Source organism: Pteropus alecto, unplaced genomic scaffold (genome assembly GCF_000325575.1).
Source record: "Pteropus alecto unplaced genomic scaffold, ASM32557v1 scaffold92, whole genome shotgun sequence".
Classification (NCBI taxonomy): Eukaryota; Metazoa; Chordata; class Mammalia; order Chiroptera; family Pteropodidae; genus Pteropus; species Pteropus alecto.
The window spans coordinates 10282903-10301730 of NW_006432447.1; the positions used below are offsets into that span (position 1 = coordinate 10282903).

The window sequence follows — 18828 nt, forward strand, 5'->3', positions numbered from 1 at the left end:
ACCTGGCTTAATGATCAGTTAATTTAGATAATATATATATTTTGGATACTATATTATGGTAGACGTTACTTTCCAGTGGCTACTTTTAAGTTGTTAGTCTTAAAATAAACCAAATCCTTCTCAAAAGTTCTCTTGACTCTTTTTAAAAAATGTTTTATTCTTTATCTAAGACCTTCTCATGGACCTTATTATTAAATTTTCTCCTCTATCTCATTATGGATATTGGTGCAAAGACTTATTGAAACATTTCTTAGTTTTTTAATTGCGATAATAATAACTATGACAGAGCTGGTTTTCAGCAATCTGCATTGCTCCAGTGTGAAGTTGAGTATGAACCACGCCTGGGTAGCGAAGGAGGAGATGTTACAAACTGAGAGGCAGTGGTGAGCCAGATGTTGCATCGTGGTAACTGTGGCACCATGGCCCCCTGAAAAACAACAATCTGTGAGGTTCGCACTGTGGGCATCTATGTCAAAGGAGGCTCTAAGCATATGAAGCCTTTGACGTTGTGAGAACAGATTCTAGAGCCAGATTGCTTGGATTCAAATCTAGACAATGGCTGGGCGACCTCGAGCCAGTTATCCTACTTCCCTGACCCTCATTTTTCTCATCTATAAAATGGGAGTAAAAATAGTACATACCTGGTAGGGTTATTGTCAAGACTAATTGAGTTAATCCACAGTGAAGTTTAGAACCCCACATACAGTAATCATCATATAAAAATAAAATTTGAAAACCTTGCTAGGCTAGTGTCCAACCAAATGATGGTTTTTACCAAAAATTAGTGAAAATGTGTAAAAGTAGAAAGAAGCATAGGCAGGTTGTGGAAACTCAAACAAATAATAGGAGAAATAATAAATCAGGCTGAGGGGAAGTGTATCAATCTGCAATTTATTTTTGAATTTTAGTCTCACCATGAATCAAACTGCTGTTGTGAAACTTGATATCATTAAATTGGCGAATATTTATTGACAATCTGCTTTAGCTCTCCTAGGGAAAATCCATCATGATTAGTCTATAGCCATGCCACCCTGAACATACCCGATCTTGTCTGATCTTGGAAGCTAAGCAGGGTTGGGCCTGGTTAGTACTTGGATGGGAGACCACCTAAGAATACCAGGTGTTGTAGGAGTTTAAAAAAAAAATTATCATGATTTAATACTTCACTCAGTTTCCATTTAAAGCTTTTCCAAAAGAGAATTCGGTTCACTTGATGTTTGACTAAATATTTGAGATGTTTGAAAAAGCCAGGTTAACTCAAAATGGATTAAAAACTTAAAGGTTAAACCTGATATCATAAAACTCCCAGAAGAAAACATAGGCAGTAAACTCTCTGACATTGCTCTTAGCAATACCTTTTTAGATATGTCTCCTCAGGCAAGGGAAACAAAAGGAAAAAATAAACAAATGGGATTACATCCAACTAAAAAGTTTTTGTACAGCAAAGGAAAGCATCAACAAAGCAAAAAGACAAACTACTGAATAAGAGAAGATATTTGTCAATGATACATCCAATAAGGGGTTAATATACAAAATATATAAAGAACTCACACAGCTTAACACCAAGAAGACAAACAGTCTGATTAATAAATGGGCAGAGGACCTGAATAGACAGATTTCCAAAGACATACAGATGGCCAATACACATATGAAAAGATGCTCAACATCACTAATCATTAGAGAAGTGCAAATTAAAACCACAATGAGATACCACCTCATACCTAGCAGAATGGCTGTCATCAATAAATCAACAAACATGTGTTGATGAGGATGTGGAAAAAAGGAAACCTTCATACATTGTTGGTGGGATTGAAAATTGGTGCAGCCGCTATGGAAAAACAGTATGGAGGTTCATCAAAAAAATTAAAAATAAAACTACCCAGTAATCCCACTTCTGGGTATTTATCCAAAGAAATCCAAAACACTAATTTGAAAAGATATTTACACCCCTATGTTTATTGCAATATTATTTGCTATAGCCAAGATATAGAAGCACCTAAGTGTTCATAGATGATTGGTGCACATTTTACAATGGAATGTTACTAGGTCATAAAAAAGAATGAAATCTTACCATTTGCAACAACATGTATATAACTAGAGAGTATTATGCTAAGTAAAATAAGTCAGACAGAGAAAGACAAATACCATGTAATTTCATTTATATATGGCATCTAAAAAACAAAATAAACTGACAAAACAGAAACAGACTCATAGATACAAAGAACAAACTAATGGTTGCCAGTTGGGGCACCTGGTTGAAGAAGGTGAAGGGATTAAGAAATACAAATTCTCAATTACAAAATATTCATGGGAATATAAAGTACAGCATAGAGAACATAGACAGTAATATTGTAATAACTACAGTGTCAGGTGCATACTAGACTTATGGGGGGGGATCACTTTGTAAGTTATATAAATGTCTAGCCACTATGCTGTACAATTGAAACTAATACAATATTGAACATCAACTGTGATTGAAAATTTTTTTAAATTAAAAAGGAATAAAATACTTAGGAATAATTTTTTAAAGCCAGTTTAAGAAGATTTCCTAAAATCTTGTTTTCTCCACCAGCAAAATTAGGAAACAATGTATCTGCATGACAGGATTTTTCTGAAGAATAAATAAAAAGTGTTTGTCACATGGTGCTCATTTAATATCTGCTCTTATTATTTGTTTATGATTTTACCTTTGAAAATTTGACAAAGTCGTACAAGAAAACATGCTCTGTATTTTTGACTGCTTTGAGGAATTAGATTCCATTTTTGGATAATTAAACTGTAAGCCTGGTTAGGTAAGAGATTTATTTATATAAATTAGTATTATAAATGGAGATATACAGTACCACTATGAAATTGTCTTATCAAAAATTAAATTTTAACCTGATCAAGTCTCTAGATTTAACTACCAAGATACAGAAAGTACAGAGGATATAAGAATATGTTAAATGACATAATGGAGATGCAATCAGTAAAATCCAGAATGTAAATGTTATGGATTGAATTGTGTCTCCCTCCATGTCCCCCCCTCCACCTGCCACATGACTGAATGTGGATGAGGGATCCTCTGGGTCACACGAGGGGCTTGCTCAGGGGAGCCATAGGTGACTGTGCTTGGCTAACTCTTATGCTTTCATTTTACAGAGTGGAGTATTGCATCTGAGAAGAGGTGAAGTACTTGAGACAGCAAACGGGGTTTGAAAGGCATTTGAGGAAGACAAAAGGGAGAGATGAGGAGGCTGATCAGAAGAGGATTCTGAAGGGAACCAAGATATCCAGTAGGGAAGCTGAAAAGTTTTTGCTTTGTGGTGTATTAAATAAATCTCCCTTCTCTCTAAAAAACATCTTTAGCAAATGATTTCTTCTGTTAATGCGTTGTGGATCTGTTTTGAGGGACCCCTCAAGTATTAAGTTCAGATGGTTCAGGGGAAGAACAGACGCTGCCCAAGGGAGTGTGGCCATATTTGAAATACTAAAGTCAAACCACGCAAATGAATGAATGAATCCTGGAACTCCTATGATCTTCCATCAGCTAAACATAATTCCTGGCAAGGCTTGGAATCCCTTCAATCCACCCTCCAGCCAATTCTGGAACTGGCTAACTGGCCCGCCATTTCCTATCCTTTTCTATCCCCAAATCCCTTCTGCTTTCTTTTCCTTCACATCATGAGTTTGAGGATTAAAGTGATTTCTGTAGCATAAACACTCTTTTCATTCATTCCTTAATTCTCTGTTGTGTATCGAATGCTGTGTCAGTCATGCTTCTGCGTGTGACGGAGAATTCTGAGAAGTGATGGAATTCACAATCAGCAAGAGAGGTAAGACTGGACTATCCTATGAGGTAAGAAGAAACAGCTGCAATAGAAGAGTTAAAAATAAGTTCAACGATGGGGTCTCAGTGGGGACAGTGAGGGTAGAAGGTTGAGAAAGGCTTCATAGACATGGTAACATCTCAGCCAGGCCTTTAATTAAGTGTGACATTTGAACATAAAGAGATAAGGATTTGGGGGTAAGGAATTGGGTGAGGGGATAATTCCTGACCCACTCACTCTGCCTTCCACATCAAAGAGCTCCTGACCTATGTCCAAGCCCCCGTGGATCTTTTCTCAGTGTTTTCCTGGCCCAGAAGGGAGCTGCACTGACATGTTAATAAAAAGAAACTGGCCTCAGGCTTCTCTACCCACCCAACAGGAAACCAAGGTTCCTTTTCAACTGTGACCTTCTAGGAACAGCAGACCGTAGTCACCCACACAGAGAAGAGAAGAGTTAATGTTGAAAAGAGCAATAGGATGTTATTATCAGAGGCCTGGGATAGGAGGAGGGAAACAGGCCCAGAGAAAAAATGCTGTTGCTGTATTCCCTTATCAATGCTCAGTGAATAAATGTATGTAAATAAATCAATGAATAAATGAAAATGTATATGTCTGTTTGTTGCCTCACTTTGACTATGAGTTCCTTGAAGGCATGAGCTGCGTCTCAACCATCTTGGTGTCCACAGTACTGAGCCTGGTACATTGTTTTTGTTTTGTTAAGTTTTTAATTAAGTTTATTGAGATAACATTAGCTAATATAATTATATAATTTTCAGGTGTACGTTATCATTTGACATCTGTATATTCTATTGTGTGTTTACCACCTAAAGTCTAGTTTCCTTCAGCTACCATATATTTCATCCCCTTTACCCACTTCACCCTCCCCTTAAACCCTATATTTGATCCCTTTTACCCCATCTATGCCCCCACTTCCCCCATCCCACCAGAAACCACTAGTCTATAGTCCTCTGGTAACCACTAGCCTATAGTCCATGTCCATGTTTGTCCTGATCATTTGTTGCTTTTAGGTTTATATCCCACATATAAGTGATATCATGTGATTTTCAACTTTTTCTGTCTGGCTTATTTCGCTTAGCATGATCATCTCGAGGTGCATCCATGTTGTCGTAAATGGCAGTATTTCTTCTTATGGCTGAGTAATATTCCATTGTATATATGTACTGCAGCTGCCTTAGCCAGTCATTTATTGTAGGACACTTTGGTTGCTTCCATGTCCTAGCCACTGAATACTGATGCTATGAACATCGGTGTGCAAATATCTTTTTGGATATTAGTTTTCAAGTTTTTGGGATAAATACCCAGTAGAGGGATTGCTGGGTCATATGTTAGATCAACTCTTAGTTTTTTGAGGAACCTCCATACTGTTTTCCATAGTAGCTGTACCAATTTGCAGTTTCACCAGCAGTGTATAAGGGTTCTCTTTTCTCCACATTCTCTCCAACATTTATTATTACTTGTCCTGGCTAAGTGTTCTTGTGGAGTCTTTAGGGTTTTCTATGTAGAGAATCATGTCATCCGCAAATAGTGACAGTTTGACTTCTTCATTTCCTATTTGGATGCCTTTTATACCTTTCTCTTGTCTGAGTGCACTCGCTAGGACCTCCAATGTTATATTGAATAACAGTGAGCCTGATACGTTGTAGGTGTTCAATATATGGTTGCTGAACTAGCATTCCAGGGATTAGGGCAGTGATTCACAAACTATGGGCCCTGGGCTTGTAGTATCAGCATTATCTAAGGACTTGTTGGAATGCGAATTCTTGGGTCCTCACCCTAGACATAGTGAATCAGAAACTTGGGGTGCAGTCCAGTAATCTGTGTTTTAGCAAGCCTTCCCGGAGATCTTGATGTCAGTTAAAGTTTGAGAACCATTGTTATAGGATATTTGAGCCTAGAAGACTTGCTCTGTCTTCCCTTTGGACATCGAGAACTCAGATACTTTTTATCTATAACAGAGATATTTTTATATTCTTCGATTAGCACCCACCCTCTTTGCAAAATAATTGAAAAAAAAAGTATTGCCAGTGACCATGGAAAAATAAACCAGTAATGGCAAGTTATCCTTCCTGGAAAAACAGAAACTTTGCCTGTAAAAAATATATTCAATGAGTTCAAAAACAGACTGTTTATAGAATAAAAAGAGAGCAAAGAAAAATGTCAAAAAAAATTGAGTCGTGGTTTTACGTGAAACTGCCACTCCTTCCAGACAAAACCACCTGCTCATCCTCCATGTCATTTCCATTGTCATCATGATAATTCCCAGGAGTTGCCACCAATTGATTCCTCCTAAAGTGGAAGATCCTGTTAAATTCACTGTTTTCTTGATCACTGACAATGCTCCAGGACTTATGGGACGGGCAGAATTGATGAGATCTGTCCTGGGTGTGTTTGTACCTGGCAGATAAGAACAAGGAAGATTTGCATAAACAATCAGTCCCCACTACAGTCCTCACACTATGTGCTCAGTACCATCCTGGCTTTGTACAGGATATAGTTATGATTTTGTTTTTATCCTCGAGAAACCTATGATCTTACTAGACCTACTGGTTAGTGTGATGGATACTCACAAAATGAATGACTTAGCCCTTAGATTAGGGCTTTTGAGCTTGCAAAATGTTTTCGTAGATACAGTTTCATTTGATCATGAAAGCAGCACGTAGTGGCTATAGTAAAGTCCAATCTTGGAGCTATAAAATGAGTTCATGATAAACTGGAAGGAAATCTCCCTGACTCATAATCATTCATGGGGTAGCTAAAGAGGTGGATGTCATTTCAGATAGGCAAGAGACAATTGTGACTATATCTAAGAGAGCTTAAATCCAACCAGTTATGCAAGATATGATGTGAAAAATAATGTTTATAGAATGTGTTCTTTTAATTGATCCCACTTAATAGACCACCAGGTTAGCTGATGTGCTATTTTCTCTGTAAGACATACTGACGAATACCCACATCTCACTAAAAATTTCTAGCTGGTAATCCAGGCTCTTATATGCCTATCATTATGTTATAGGCTTTCCTAGAGTCAGTTGAGTTTGTTCCCAAACCTGTTTATGCCAGTTGTGCTATTTTACAATTATACAGTTAAATAAAATGTTATATTAACCAATGATATAATGAGTGCAAAAATAACGAGTTCTCTTTTTTTTTCCTCTGAAAACTAAGTTGGATGTTGTGAAAAAACTTGACAGAAGTGTTTTTATTAAAGTAAAGTTGCTATTGAATGATATGTAAATGAGACAACTTTGTGATGAAACTTGTAAAACTCTGGAAGGAGTCTGCTCTGAAATGCTTCACTGCAGGTTTTCATGTTATTGCTCCACTTTAAAGAAACCTAAACTGGAGGTTGTTAATGATGCTTCATGGTGGGCTTTATGCAAGGAAAATGGGGTAGATTTTAAGGAAAGAAGTTAGCCCTATATCAAAAGATTGGCACATAAAAGCATATTTAAATATTTTAGTAAAATGTTAAATATATATTTTTTATGATTTTCTCATTTTTTAATGAACTTTTTTTTTCCAATTTACTTAAAAATTGTTCTGCTAACAAACTACATTTCTCAATTTTATTAGATAAGAGGGCTTGTACTGAACCACATCTGCATGGAGCCTAAAGAAAGAAGAGGTGGGGAGAGTTAAGGAAAATGAAAAGTTGATGGTGTTCTCCGTGGCTGTCAATTAGAGACAAGAACAGATGCAAAAAACTGCCTTTTGGAGCTCTCTCTGGGTGGAGGGTATGTTGGTTGAGCTCATCATAGATTGATGTCATTAGCCATTGGAATTATTCAGCTTTCCCTTTGTTCTGACTTCCTCTTCATCAAGAAATACTCGACCTACAACCTGACCATCTATGTACATTTCCTCCTAGAAGAGAATGTGCTGATGAGAGAAGACTTGAGTCCTGATTCCTTAAGTTATTAACCTTTTTCATTACACATTAGTGATTTATTACAATACCATTTAATTTATTTAATATTGCCTCTTCTGATGCTTCTAGTAAAAACATACTCAGAGAGGGTGGAAGTCATCCAACAGTGTTAATATATCTGCCAATTTTTAAATGTTGGCAACAGATTCAAAATGTTCCAATACTGCATGTGATCCAAATGAAACCATCAGTTTGCAATTCACATTCTAGGATCTATGTGAAGGAGACTTTTTTTTGGTTTCTATTTTTGTTTTTTAGTTTTGATATCCAACTAAGAGTCTGGGTCTCTTTGGATCAGTAAATGTGTTTATTTGCAATGGATTAAGGATCTACTATGCACAAGACACAGTTCCAAATTACTTGCACACATTTAAATAATCCTTATGATCTAGGAAAGAAGGTTTTACTATTTTCATTTTATAAATTAAGAAGCAGAAACTCAGAGAAATTAGTCAATTTACTCAAGCATGCACAGCTAGACAGATATTATATAGACACTATAAGATACTATGATAATGATAATTACAGATTATTGAGGGCTTCCTCTGTGCCAGGCACATTTTATTAGGCACTATATCCTATTTGATTATTTTACACCAATACTATGAGATGGATACAGAGTAACCAGATATCCCCAAGAGCCTTTAGCCAAGATAAGGATAATGATATGACTTCCCCGCTTTCCGCAGTGGAAAGCAGACTTCAGGACGGAAGCATTTAAAAAATGGAACAAAATAGATCCCAGAAGAAGCTCCGTGCATGGATTGAAACTTTACATACAACAGAACTGACATTGCAGGTTGATAAGAAAAGTATAGACCATTCAAAAGTTGACATAAGGAAAATCAGATGTACATATGGGGAAAAAAATTGTATTCTTACCTCACACCAATCACAACAATCAATTCTAAGTAAATCAAAGAATTGAGTGTGCAAAGGAAGACTTAGAAACTTTTAGAAGAAAATATAGGAGAATATCTGTCTGATATCAATGTAGGAAAGAATTTTCTAAATAAAAAACAAAAGGTACAAATCATGAATGAAAGTATTATCAAACTCAACTCCATTAAAATTAAGAACTTCTGTTTATCAAAGTACAGCATAGGGAATATGGTCAGTAATATTGTGATAACTATGTATAGTGCCAGGTGGGTACTAGACCAATCAGGGGGAATCACTTTGTAAATTATACAAATGTCTAACCACTACGCTGTTCACCTGAAACTAATACAAAATAATATTGAATGTCAATTGTAATTCAAAAATAAAAAAATTAAGAAAACAAGAAGCAGAAGTATATAAAATTTTTAAAAAATGAAATACAAGTTATAATCTAGGAAAAGAAATTTGCAAAACATAACTGACAAAGAAATTTTATCAGAAAAAAGGTATATTTTATGTCTATAAATATGTATATAAATATGTATATTTTATGTTTACAAATATGTACATATTTATAGACATAAAACACATATGCATTTTATAACATATCTTAAAATTAATTTTTAAAAAGGCAAAGTCTAATTGAAAAAATAGAAAAAAGTCAGAAAGCCATTTAACAGAAGAGAAACCATAAATGTCCTATAAACACATGCAAACATGCTCAATATAATTTATAATTAGGAAAATGGAAATTAAACAAAATGAGATACCATTTGATGGCCAAAAATTTTATAAAACATTTTAAGAACATGTTGATGAAGCAGCTGTGGAATAACATAAACTCTTATATACTGTTGGTGGGAATATAAATTATTCCAACCACTTTTGAAAATAATTTGGCACTATCTAGTAAAGCTGAACATACACATAAAATGTTCTGTGTACCCAGAAGTTCCTAAGGATGTGTGTACACACAAACACATATACTCATACACAAGCACCCAATACATGCACCCCAGATCAACTCTTATACATGTGCAACCTGAAGCATGTACAAAAATGTTCAGAGTTGTGGGTTGTTTTTTTTTTTATAGTAGCAAAAAACAATAAGATATTATTTAAATGGCTATCAACAGGAGGACGGATAATTTTTGCCATACTTACACAATTAATACTTTGCTACAATGAAAACAAATGAACTTCGCTATGTGTATATCAGTATGGATGCGTCTTTCAAAATGTTCAGAAAAAAGATTATGCTGCAGAAGAATATATGCAATATAACATTAATATAAAGTATAAAAACAGGTAAAATTGAATTGTATGTTGTTAAGACATGTACGTAAGTCTATTTTTTTAAATGATGAAATGATATGCACAAAATTTAGATAGTGTTTATTTTGGGAGAATGGAAATCAGGAGAATGACACAAGGTGGGGACTTCAGCAGAATGATAACATTCTTTTTCTTCAGCAGAGTGGTACATCGATGAAGGTTCATATTATTATTATTAATACCTTATTCATTATTGTGAGTATAAGGTAGAAAATAAGATAGAAAAATGGAGACAGGAGATGAGATGACTAGAATCATTAGCTATATATTTAATAACTCAAGGAAGCATTATCTTTTGGAGATAGCAACTCAGTATTTTCTTTTATCTTCTCTATCAACCTTCCCCTTTCCTCTACCTCCTCTGCCAAAAGAGAAAACAAAAACAAAATAAAAAATAAATGAATAATTCATAATTTGAATAAAATCGGTTATTATAAAACAAACCCAATAAAAAACGGATTGATAAAACCAAGAAACCAAAGATATTCTTCTAAAGTCTGTGGGAAATGTTCTACCGTGACATTGACTCTTCACAGCCAGGTGTACTCTGTACCATATGATAGGAGCATGAGGTGGTAATAATTGGGTGACATGCAATTATAGAGACAGACACCTTGGAATCGGGGTCTTGAAGAGCTATTGTTTTTTAAACCTAAGAGTAGATGTTTTTGTTTAAAATAATCCAGAATGCCTGGCGACATAATCTGGAATCCATCCAACCATCCATCATTTATTAATCCTCCAGAATTTATCGAGTTCTTCCTACGCCATGGCTAAGAAGGTGCTGGAGATGGCGAGGAGGTAAAGCTAATCACAGTGCAAGATGATGGTGTGTGGCTGGTGTTAAGGCTTGAGCGGATTTGGGGGCACAAGGTCACAAGTGGTTTGCTCTACTTGCTAGAGAAGTTAGGGTTTCGTTATAGATGAGACGACTCTGTGTCTTGACGTCTTGAAAGACCAGAGGAAAAGGAAAAGTTTTCAGACATGTGGTCCTCAAAAAAATTTTTTTTGGTGTGAGCTTTTTAAAGAAAATTTATGTATAGCTCATAATTTATATGATTACATCTAAAATTTTCCATCATAAGTTTACATATTTTTAAGAATGCAATTCCCTGTTTGTTATAAATACTGATATTTTAAAACAGGCCTCTTACATAATTTTAAAAATGTTTCCAGTGGAATCTATACACTATAGTAATTTGATATATAATCAACTATTAAAAATATATAAGAACAAGGTCTTCTTAAAATATTAACATTTAAAATAAGACTTATATAACTTAAAAAAATGTTTCCAATGGAGTCCATATACTGAAGGGGAGCAGAATAGGTGGCATGTGGATTATTTTGAACTGAAGACAATCAAGGCCCAAAAGCCTCAGAAAGTGCTTTTTACCTTCTCTGTAACTGCCTAAAAGAGCTTAGATAGAGGGCCTGGTTCAGAAAGAGGATTATCTCCAGAGAGACTACCCAGAGTATGGGCTAGGTGTGGTTAGCTGGCAGGGAGCTCAGCAGGGGTTGTTTGTTCAAATTCCTCTCTGTGTCCCATTGTCTCTGCATGGCATAGCAAACATTTGCTTACTAAACATTTGCCTTTTCCATCTTTCTTTAAAGTGTCCTCCTTCCCCTTGAAGCCTCAGATTCCTACCCGCTTCTCCTTAGCTCAGGATGGCATATAAGCCTCAATTATCTTAATTTTGGCTCCTATACATAATAAATTAAATTTGTTTTTCTCCTGTAGACCTGTCTTATATCATTTTAATTATTAGACCAGCCAAAAGAACTTAGAAGGGTAGAGGAAAAATTTTCCTCCCCTATAGTACCATAATGATTCGATTTTATTGTTTTAGAAATGATAGAACAAGCTCTTCTTAAGTGTTGCATTATTCTTTCTTCTCTTTGATTCATATTTCCATTACTTCATCTTAAATAACTTTATCCTTAGGAAACATACTTTGTATTATATTTTTTCTACAATAAAAAATGTATGTAAACTCATAGTTCGGAAGTCTCTAACTTGTTCCTTAAATGTTCAAACATTTCTTCACACGATAATTGTAAGTATACGATTGATGAAAACAACATAAATATATACTTCTTGGTAATTTTTATTATTAAAAAACTTTTTATTGGAAGTAGATCTCTTCATGAGATGGATAGTTTATCTTTCTTCGCTTTGCTCTACTTTTTAAAAGCAAGTAACACATTCATGTTGACTATTACTTATTGCTAAAATGGAATAAGAGTCAGCATCAATACCCACCCTACTTTTTCTTTTTTTATAGATGTAAATGCTAAGAAATTTTATTCATACTTAAGGAGTGGGATTTGAAGTTTTGTTATAAAAAATGCCATCTAATTCTTTGAATTTTTTCAGTTACATGCACAATTGTTTTTGAATAACTGTCAATGCATAATTCACATCTCCTTCAACTTTGTTGAGAGCAATGAATCAATACCGTTTGACTTGTGAAAATATTTGTAACCAGTTATTAGAGTTAGTCACTTTCTCAACAATAACACCAATTTTCAAATTGTTGCTTTGCTTGAGAACCTGGCCTAGTTTGCACCCTGAGGCAATGTACCATTGTAAGACTTGAGATGAAGAGAGGAGGGCCTTTGTTCAGTAAAGTGGGAAGAAGTCCTTAGTAAAAGGGGAACTTACAACTTTGACCTCATTCTTCCTTAGATGGATTTTAGGAAAGAGTAAAAACTTTGAACTTTGAGAATCTGGAAATTGATTCCTTTAAGACTACGTAATACTCTACAATGTAAAGTTCTCTCTACATGGAGTGTGGTCAGTGGACTGGCAACATTGGCATCGCCTGGGAGCTTGTTAGAAATGCAGAATCTCAGGCCCACTCCAGACCTACGGAATCATGATCTGCCTTTAATGGAATGTCAGGATGATTCATAAGCACGTGCAAGTTTGAGAAGCCCTGGGCTAGACTGCTGTCACTCTCCTTCCCCAAAAACCTTGTTGTGTGCACCTTGGCTCTTGTGTGGGTTCCTTCCCACACAATGGTTCTGGCTTCGATTCTCCAAAGAGTCACCTGGTTCAGCTTCCAGCACCCTGTGAGACTGAGCTTGCCTTTCTGACTCTGCAAATCATTTGAAGACTGCTTACATAAGCTTAGATGATCCCTAAGGGCCCCTGGGTAAGTGGTATCTGGTTGTTCTCCCTTCCTTCTCACTAATGGTCAGATTTGGGTAAGGGATCCGTTTTCTTCTCTGAGTGTCACTCCAGTCTGTGATTTTGAATCACTGGATGTTAAGACTGGCAAGACTCGCCTGTGTCACAGAGAGGTTTCCTCCTATCATCCTTGTTAACATTGCGACCTTGTCATTAGGAGAGCTACAAATAGAACAATTTTTTCTTTTTTTTTAAGGGAAATAAAAGCCTATTCATATAGAGGGTCAAAAGCCACTGGCTCTAGCAAGAAGAAAATGTCTGTGATTGTATTTTTGAAATATTTCGTCTTTCCTTTATTTTTGCTGTGTTGACAGTTGTGTCATCCAAGTTTGGCCTAGCCCTCCACCCTCCCTCTTGGCTCTGTATTTACTTTTCATGTATGTGGGATTCCAGATCTACAAACAAAGGGGCCTGGCGCCAAAGCCTCCGTCTTGGGTGCAAACACCCAAGTGTCAGTGGTGTTTGCAAGCAGCGGAGCAGTCCATGGGAGGAAGCATTTCCCTGACACCATTTTCACTTTGTCCCAGCAGCAGGAAAGCCTGTGGTATGCTGGACAGTGCAAGGGCAGCTCAGAGTTCAAACTCTGCTCCACTGCTCATTAGCAGGGCAATGTGGGCAAGTTACCTAAAATCTGAATTTCTGTTTCTCTGTCTCCAAAATAGTCATTAACTCAAATGACTACAGGAGAATTAAATGAGACTTAGTACATCAGCAGGTAAGTAGGTGCTCTGTAAAAGTTATTTTCCTCCTCTTTCTGAAATAAGTGGATAGTGTCTCTTAAAATCACCACTTCATAAAATCATGGGATTTTAGGCTGGGGCAAGTTCTTAAAAATCATCTCATTTGCTCTTGAAGAAACTAGAGGGAAAAATAATCTGCACCGATGAGTCAAGTTTCAGATTTCACAATAGCACTTATGTGGTAACAATAATTCAGGAAGATAGTGGCTAAGAAGGGACACATTTCTCTAGCTGGTAAGCCACAGATCGCTGCTACAGGTTTTGAGAACTATGTCAGAATGTGAATAGATGAGAGGAAAGTTAATACAGTGGAGCAGGAGCACAATACTGAGAGTTTTCCAATGTACTTTATTTGCTGCTTTGAACAGCATTTCGAATAGTGAAATTATGTATTAATATCAGGGATTCTCAAACTGTGGTCCCTAATCAGCTGCATTAGTATCCCTTGGGAACTTGTTAGAAATGTAAATTCTCCACCCCCAGTCCAGACCTAGTGAATCAGAAACCCTGGGGTTGGGACAGCAATCAGCGTTTTAGCAAACCTGACAAGTGATTCAGATGCTCCTGAGAGGTTGAGAATTACTGGTTTACATTATAACAGCTTCCATCCATCTTTACCAATGCAAAGTAAAATGACATCATAAATGTCTTAGCATTTTAAATTTCTCACCTCCTTGACGTGCATGTACTGTGAAAATTCCCAGATGTTATTGTCTGCTGATTCTGGCAGAGATATGCATGAGCACAGACACTGGCTATACCTTCCTCCATGGCCTTGGGTGGGATTCTTTTAATCATGAAACAGTAATAAGGAAAACAGTAAGCAAGTGAATCTGATTGCACTTCTGTTCACTAGAAATACCTTTCCTCTGGAGTTATGACATATTCACAACTTTATTACAAATTATACAAATCCCTAGGTTTTTATTTCCACACTTTAGCAATCCCATCTCCGGATGCAGTTACAGTGAAGCCCTGTGTTGTCTGGAACGTGGCTACATCCTGATGATGTCCTGGTGCCCCAAAGGCAGACACTCTGGGCCCCTTGGGGTCGGGGATGGGGAATCATCACTTGAGTCCTATGTTCTGATTATCCTGAATTTTCTGTTTCATGGTTAAAAGTCAAAGAGAAAGCCAGAAGTTAAAAGCTGGTACCACATCTTGCCTCTAACTGATCTTCTTGTTTCATTGACACATTATTTATGTGTCTGTCTCAGTCCCCCAGATTCGGGCTCCTCAAGGGCAAGTGTGATCTGTTTAATTTCTCTTCCACGAGGTAGGCGTGAAATAGATGTTCATGAACATGACTGAAACGGAAGCCCAGTGAGGCCGAGACTGGCTGAAGGCTATGGAGCGCTTTTGAATATCCACAGCTGCTCTCTGTTGCTCCTTTTGTTGTGCCATCTCTGTTTATTGTGTGGGTGTTTATTACTGCCTTTATTTCCACATGGTATTCTCGAGAGACTTTGTGAAATGATTGACTGTTATTCCCCCAAACTCTGCAGAGACCAGGCTTTGTAAAAATAGTGGAAAACAGGAGATTCACAGCTAAAAGCTCCCTAATGAGGACTCGAGCATGTTATTTTCAACATTCAACTCCCAAGTTTGAATAATTCATGAAAAAAAAAATCTGTTGAACTAGAAATGACTGGGCTATTTTAATGAAAGTAGAGATTTAGAGCTAGAGATTACACTAGGGAACTGAAGACAAGGAGAGGAAGTGACCTGCCCAGCAAACAGTGAATTAGTGACCTCAGGTCTCCTATGGCCAGCACCCTCATTATCCAAGGTCATACAGTGACTAGTGGTTAATCCAAAATTAGAACTCAGACCTCGAGGTGCACATGCCCAGCTCTCTCCCCTGAGCCGCACAGCCTACCACAAGACGCCAGAGCGGGGTCAGGCCCAAGGTCCTGTTCTCTGGTATTGCTGGGCCACAGAAGACACAGGCAGATCACATTTCCTTTTCCATCTTCAATCTAGCCCAGTTGGTCTTAACTGACTGTGCATTAGAACTCCTGAGGAGCTTTTTAAAAATATGGTTGCCCAGAACCTACCTCAGACCCGATGAAATCATTCTGTGGGGTGGGGCCCAGCCCTGTGTTTTTTAAAGCTCCCTAGGTGATTCTGATCTGAAGCCAAGTTTGAGAAACATTGATTCTGGCCCTTCTCCCTCCTGTTCTCCTATTCTCTGAAAGGCCAGAATCCTTCTCCTAATCCTTTAGTTTTCTTTTTGCTAACCCACAGTTTACAGTATGGGTACTGCCATTCCAAGCCATTTAAGACATTAGCGAAAACTTAAGTCTTGTAGTACCCTCCTCATCTACTAATCTCTCTCTCATTTGGCTGTGTCTCTGTGTCCCTCGCCCTGGCCTACACAAGGTCACCCCCACAGGGCCTCACTTTCCCAGGAGGGGCTCCTATTCCTAGTCCTTCCCTGCACTTTCTCTCAGGGTCTCCCTCTTCCTGGGCCCCGCCTGGGGCAGCTTTGAGGCTGGACTACAGGAACTAGGAGACCAGGCTGGCTGGATGGAAGGTTCAGGGAGGGCTGTGCCTGTGATTATTGGTCCCAGAGGGAATAATTTTTGCAGCAGCTCTTCTTTTTCTCTTGCTGGCTAGGTGTGTGGGTGTGCAGCAGGCATTTGCTAGGGAACGTCAGCAAAAAATAAAACTTTTGAAGCTTCAATTCTGCAGACAGATTGAGAGGCCTCCTAACAGTTCAGAATTGCCGAATCTGGCTCCATCCACCCACTTACCCCCCAGGAAGTGGTAGGTTGAGTTAGATGTGTTATGATTTGTTAACAGTGGCCTAGCTTATGGGATTTTAAATCATGAGGGTGATACTTTAAGATAAACCAGTCAACAGAAAATTATTGAACACTCAGTGCATGCAAGGCACTGTGCCAGGCACTGATAAAACCAAGGGGAAGGTCACCTCTGCTAAAGGTACTTTATGATCAATGGAAGGGAGGAAGAGAGGTTTGAGGGAGGCTGTAGTCAGTCTGAAGTTCAAGAAGTGCAGAGGCTGAAACTCAGTTCCTGACTAGGCAGGGATAGGAACTAAATAAAAAGAGCCATAAAAGGGGAAAGAGGTGGGGGTGGCAAGGTGACAATTGTATGTTTAACTTCCTGGATTCAAAGTTCTGAAATTATTTGCCTCACCCATGCTCACCAACCATATCGTAGCCTCCATATTGTTTTAACCTTGCTGTTTTGACCCCCAAGACATTCCAATCCCTCGGAGGGCTTAGCAAACACTATTTCAAGACAGCTGCGGCTTCTTTCTCAATCTGTCTCTGCCTGTGTGTCTTTTCAACATTTTCTGACTCCCACACTTTATCTCCTTTGCTATCTCTTAGATTTATAACATTTTTTCATAGATCAGTAAAGAAATAAATCCAAGCTCTCAGCCTGTGATCAAAGTAATAACGAATATTGCTGATAGTCATGATCAATACAAAATAAGATTAACAACAGCTAAAACTACATACGGAAAAAAAAAGTTACTAAAAATTGCCTGAAGAATCGAATCTCGACAAAATGTAGATGTCTCAGTCTGGGAAAAATTGGATTTGGTAGAAATAATGTCCACGAAAATAAAACTCAGAAAGGCAGATGTTATAATTAGTAAAATTGACATGAACAAAAACCCGATAATGAATCAAATTTTATTGTAAAATTTAAGCAGAAAAAAGAATTGATGCCAATGAAAATAATTACAATAATCTATAATAAAAATGGTAAACACTGGCAGCAAAATGTGCTCTAAGGGAAATTGATCAATGAATTTCATTACTTAATGACATTTCTTCTAGAAGTTACTTTCTTAATGGAAGTCTATCAGTATTGGCATAATTCTGATTAAAATGTTTATGGCCAAACTTCCATTGGGTTAAAATAATAGTCAAAAAATATCATGACCCCAGATATTTGAGTCCTACTGAAGAGGCAGCAAGACTGAAGCTAAATCACAATGCCAGGGAAGGGCCTAGGAATCTGTATTTCTAAAAGAATGCTCTGCCTTTTGAACCCCAATTTAAACAAACCAAATATTAAAAATGTTTTGGGAGCAACTAGGGAAGTTTGACCACAAACAAGATATTAGATAGTATTAAGCAATTATTATTATCAGGTATAATAATGATATTATAAGCCTGTTTTTTAAAAGTCCTGTTATGAATTGAATTGTATTCCTCCAAAATTCATATGTTGAAGCCCTAACCCCCAATGTAACTGTATTTGGAGATAAGGTGTTTAAAAAGGTAATTAAGGTTAAATGAAATCATAAGGATGGGGCCCTAATCCAATAGATCTGGTGTTCTCATAAGAAGAGGAAGAGAGACCATGATTGCCTGGACACAGAGAAAAGGCCATGTGAGGACGCAGTGAAAAGGTGGCTGTCTGCAAGCCAAGGAGAGAGGCCTTGGGAGAAACCAAACCTGCCGACATCTTGATCTTGGACTTCTAGACTCCAGACCTATTAGAGACTAAATTTTTGTTGTTTAAGCCACTGAGTCTATGGTATTTTGTTATGGTAGCCCTAGCAAACTAAGACAGGTCCTTACAGAGTATAGATACCGACTGAATCATTTATGAGTGGAACAATATCATGTCTGAAATTCACTTTAAAATACTCCAGAAATAAAAATTGAGAGTAGGGAATAGATGAAACACAACTGACTGAGAATTGACAATTACTGGAGCTGGTTAACAGTACATGGAGGTTCATTATACTATTCTCTTCTGCTGAAGAAACTGTTTGAAAACATCCAAATAAGTTTTAAAAAATTGACATGAATAATTGTACAGGTGATTTTGATGCATATCCAAGTAGATAAATACTGAGAAAGGGTTTCCCATAATCTTGTGTTCTAACCTGGGATGCTATGGTCTGGAACACATTTGTTACTAACATATATT

General features: G+C 37.2%; 1 pseudogene; it reads left to right on the forward strand.

Moving 5' to 3' along the window:
• Positions 1-1013: 1013 nt before the first annotated feature.
• LOC112476051 lies at positions 1014-1132 on the forward strand (annotated as a pseudogene).
• Positions 1133-18828: the final 17696 nt, after the last annotated feature.